Genomic DNA, 4,924 nt, shown 5'->3' on the forward strand with positions numbered 1-4,924 from the left:
AGGAGGCACCAGTCCTGGGCAAGTTCAAAATGAAGTTCCCCAGTCCCGTTTGGATCTATTTCTGGGCTCTGTTCTGTTCCATTCTATTTTTCCCACCAACACCACACTGTCTTGATCACTATGGCTTTCTAGTAAATCCGAGGTCAGGTAGTGACAGTCCTCGAAATCTGTTCTTCTTCAGTTTTGTGTTGGTTATTCTGAGCCATTTGTCTCAACTTTGGAATCGGTTTGTCAATATTCTAAGTAACTTGCTGGAGTTTTGTTTTCAAGGTCTGCAGGTGGAAGTCACCGGGGTTCCCTCCCCGTCCCTGCCTCTCCCCCAGGGGAGCTGCACTCGGGGTTGTGCTTGCCCGACTGGCGGAGGGGGGCGCGGGGAAGGAAGGGAGGGAGAGAAGTTTGGGGAGGGAGGGAGAAAAACAAAGACCCGGAGTTTAGGGCCAGGATCCTTTGGAATTCGGTGCGGATGTCACGCGGGGCAGAGTCCACACGCGGTCTGGGCGCGTCCTCCCACGCCGGTCCCTGCCTCCCGGTCTCCCGCCCTCCGCCCCTCACCTCCGGGTGTCCAGGACCCCTGCCCGCAGACATCCCCCCAGTCCCAGACCCCACCCCGGTCAGTCGCGGAGCCTTTCCGGGGGCGCAGCGAGACCAGGTGTCCGGCTTGTGCGCCTGGCTCTCGGCGCCCTGGGTACGACCTTGGGGAGGGGGTGCGGGCCATCACTGGGGTGCGACCTCGGGTGCGGGGTGCGGGTCACCGAGAGGGATGCGACCTCGCGGGGAGCGGGGGGGCGGGTCATTGCAGGGAGGTGCGACCTCGAGGGCGTGGGTCAGGTCTCCGTGGGGTGCGACGTCGGGGAGGCGGGGGGAGGGGGCGGGTCACGGCTGGGTGCGACTTGGGGGGCGGGGGGTGGGTCACCGCGAGGGATGCGACTTCGAGGGGGAGTCGGGGAGCGGGTCACGGGTTGGTGCGACCTCGGGGGTTGGGGCGGATCACCGCGGGGGATGCGACCTCGGGGGATGGTGCTAGAGGGGAGAAGGCGTCCCCGTCGCCGGCTGAAGACGCCCCTCCCTCTCAGACGGCCCGGGCTGCGCGGGGTGGGCGGAGGTAAAGCCCCAGGAGGGCCGACCCGGACCCAGGAACCAGCTGGGGCGCCGGGGCCTCTCCGCCTCCCCTTCGCCTCCAGCGGGGCACCTGCGCGGGTCCCGGCAGCGCCCTCCACGCGGGCGTCGTGGATTGGAGACGTGGCATGCCTCGCTTGGCCGAGGTCCACACCCCGGCATCCCGCTCCCAGCTCCTGACCTTCCCTGCAAGTGACTGCTTGCGCAGTGCAGGTGCCGGGTGCCCGGGCGGCGCTCCGAGAGTCCTGCGTGAAGCTCCTTTGTTAGAGACCCCAACTTCGCACATTCGAAGGTGGAGTCCACGTTACAGAAGAGGCGCAGCCCCCGCAAGGTGTGATTTTGGAAGACGTCATCCCGCTTGGGGGTTACGGGGGATGGCGTCGACTTACTGAGGGCTAGCCTCGGCCTGAGAGAGGTGCTGTGGGTTATCCTTGGACCGAACGAAGCGCTGGGAGGCCTAACAGGGCAGAGGCGCGGAGCGTGTCCGCTTCCCACCGGGTCCTGCACCTGCACCTGCTGGGGCGGGAACGTTTAGTCTGAGAGCGAGGACAGACCTAGCACCGACCCCGCTGTGTGCGCAGGCCCCATGGCTTAGTTGGTTAAAGCGCCTGTCTTGTAAACAGGAGATCCTGGGTTCGAGTCCCAGTGGGGCCTCGGCTTTTCTCTTATTGATCCATTAACCCCTTCTGCTCCTTGTTCTGCACTGTATTCAGTGTTTCTATAAATTCTGACACAATCATTCATAAAGCACTTGTGACCGTGAAATTCTCACTCTCAAGGGAAAGTGATGTTCCTTTATGATCAAAGTGATAACGACTGTAAGAGAGGGAATCAATAGAAATTGACTTCCGGTGACTCTCAGAGCCGAGAAACACAGAAATCGGCAACTCCCTACTTCGCTGAAGCTCCTCCGTGTCCTCGCTTTTTTGGGGGGAGGGAAGTGGCGAGGGAGGGGGGGGAGACAATATAAATGTTCCCAACTCTTAAAACCTTTTTCTGAACTCCCACAGAATTTATTAGTGATTGTAGAAAACCCAGCATGGTATGTTTTACATGTGATTTTCCAAATACTACTAAATTATAAAATAGTAATGTATATTTTCTTATGTGTCTTCAGTCTTCAAGGGAGGCTTTTAGTCCCCAAGGAACTAAATAAATTGGCCCCACGGGAAACTGAACTTCAGTTCTGCAGTTTAAAACGCAGAACGATCCTACAACGCAGTGATTGCCAAGCTGGGTATGCACTGGAGTCACCTAGGGAACTTGTTAAAACAGTTTCTTGGGACTCATCCCCAGAGGTTTTAATTTGGTGAAGGACCCAGCTGTGTGTACTTTTAGCAATTACCTTTGCAAAACTCCAGCTTAAAATATTGCAGACAGAGCTGAACCCAGAGGGAGGTGGGTGTATGCCCTTCGCATTTTCGTGCTGGTTCACGAGCATCCACTTACCCTCCTATCATCAAGTTCGAATTGTGGGACGTCTACAATATTCCAGGTGTTTCCAGACCCACCCTCTCTTAACCCACCAATCCTGTCGAACACGTGTAATAAATAGATCTTTGTCAATATGAAAACAGCCTCGATAATGTTCACAGACACATAGTTAAGGACAAAGTTCAATGTCAAACCCAAGCCTGTCTGATTCTAGAACCCATGCTTTTCTCATGATACATGTCTTCTATTTTATTAGAGTCAATAATGAAGTCTTTGGTCACAGAGCTGAACAAAGTTAAGTGACTTGGACTGATCTCAAACCTAGTCCAAAAAGGAAAAAAAAAAAAAAAAAAACCTAGTCCAATGGGTTTGGGAGCAGGAGATAACTCTGGTTTTTGTTTGTTTGTTTGTTTGAGAAAATTCTTGCCCAGTGAACGACTGCTCAACTCATGTTTGAATCATGGAAGAGGAAAATGTAAAACTAAACCTCAGGAAATGATGTAAGAAGTTCTCCGTGAGGAATGAACAGACCCTGTGAACAAACCGGGCCTGTCTCCTAGGATCTATCTTCTTTTGCCCTGGACAAGCTCTCCTCATCCCCTGCTTCTTTTGATTTAAACATAGTGTATTAGTCAGCTGGGGCTGCTGTAACAAAATATCACAGACTGGGTGGTTTAAACAACAGAAGTTTATCTTCTCATAGTTCTGGAGGCTAAAAGTCCAAGACCAAGGTGCCATCAGAGTGGTTTTCTGGTGAGGCCTCTCCACCTTGTAGACATCAGCCTTTGTGCTGAATCCTCACATGGCTTTTCAAGGGGAGAGAGAGACAGCGAGACACTGTGATAGATCTGCTAGCTCTTTCCCTTCTTATCAGGACACCAGTCTTTTTAAGTAAGGGCGCCACCCTTATGACCTCAGTTAATCTTAATTAATTCCTTAAAGACCCTATCCCCAAATACAGGCACATTAGGGGTTAGGGCTTCAACATATGAGTTATGAGTTGGAAGGGTGGGGGTGGGGGGACACAATTCAGCCCATAACAAGCAGGAGAGGGAGAATTGTGTGGCTGAGCTCTGAGGAACAACTTCGTCATGACAGCATCTAAGAGCTGCTAAAGTGCTACCTGCTGAAAAGGGAGCTTTGTGGATGTGAAGAAAGTGTTGAGAAAAAAGTGTTGTCATATAGTCAGCAAGGATTTGGCCTTTAAAACACTTTTTAAATGGCTTTTTCTGTTCTGCCTGGTCCTGAGGAGTGACCTGGTCTGACATATTCTCCCATATCATAATGGAGATAGCTGGAAATTTTCCCAGCCTTTGTAGGAAATAAAAGGAAGACTTAATTGGATTAACACCATCCTGAAGCCAGCTGAGAAAGACATGAGCCTTGTCTCCAAGGAACCTCCAATATGGTTGAAAAGACCAAATAAACACATATCCTAAACACTACAGACATAAAAAAACCAATGCTTACTCATGACATTTGCAAAGAATTCACTTGATGTCTGAATTCTGGAAATGTGTGAGCCTTGGGTACATTGGACAAATTACACCTTTTTAAGCTTCAAGTTCCTCAGCTATAAAATTAGGACATTAGAGGCACCTGGGTGGCTCAGTTGGTTAAGTGTCCACCTTTGGCTCAGGTCATGATCTCGTGGTTTGTGAGTTCAAGCCCTGCGTTGGGCTCTGGGCTGACAGCTCAGAGCCTGAAGCCTGCTTCGGATTCTGTGTGTCCGTCTCTCTCTCTCTCTCTCTCTCTCTCTGTCCCTCCCCTGCTTGCACTCTGTCTCTCTCTCTCTCTCAAGAGAAAATAAACATTAAAAAAAATAAAATAAAATGAGAACATTCATAGTGCCCATCTCAAGGAGTTGTTAGGAGCATTGTATGAGAACATTCGTGTAAAGTGTCTAGGATATATTAAGCTACTATCATCATCATCATCATTAATGCAATATATGCTTTCTGCAAATTGTTGGGGTAAATCCTACTCACCCTTGCTATTACAATGGGACTAATGAGTGGAGGCAGCGATGCCCCCTATAATCATAACCCAAACTGTAAATAAAAGATGGATGCTGTTTCCCCAGGGAGATTCACTTGCCAGGGATGTGCTCCACCCCGCCCCCAGGGGCCACTGGCATAATGGGTGAGAACTGGCTTTATATGCCTTTGAACCAGACTTGGCACCCAGGCCTCAGGAAACACATTCACCCTACCTGCCGCATCAAGACCCTTAGTGGCTCTTACTGAAGCCGAATCGTACTTGCTTCCCTCTCCCAGGACTTTTGGGATCCAACCCTTTTGCAATCTTTCTCCTGACTAAAAGCTTCTATAGCTAAAGACACCTGCTTAATACAAGTTCAAATGAGAAGAGGTAT

At 51.0% G+C, this 4,924-nt stretch overlaps 1 non-coding gene across 1 annotated transcript; it reads left to right on the top strand.

Moving 5' to 3' along the window:
• Positions 1 to 1,696: 1,696 nt before the first annotated feature.
• On the top strand, positions 1,697 to 1,770 carry TRNAT-UGU (transfer RNA threonine (anticodon UGU)). Its single transcript has one exon. It is a non-coding gene; the product is annotated as a tRNA-Thr (tRNA).
• Positions 1,771 to 4,924: the final 3,154 nt, after the last annotated feature.

Source organism: Panthera uncia, assembly GCF_023721935.1.
Source record: "Panthera uncia isolate 11264 chromosome B2 unlocalized genomic scaffold, Puncia_PCG_1.0 HiC_scaffold_25, whole genome shotgun sequence".
NCBI lineage: Eukaryota > Metazoa > Chordata > Mammalia > Carnivora > Felidae > Panthera > Panthera uncia.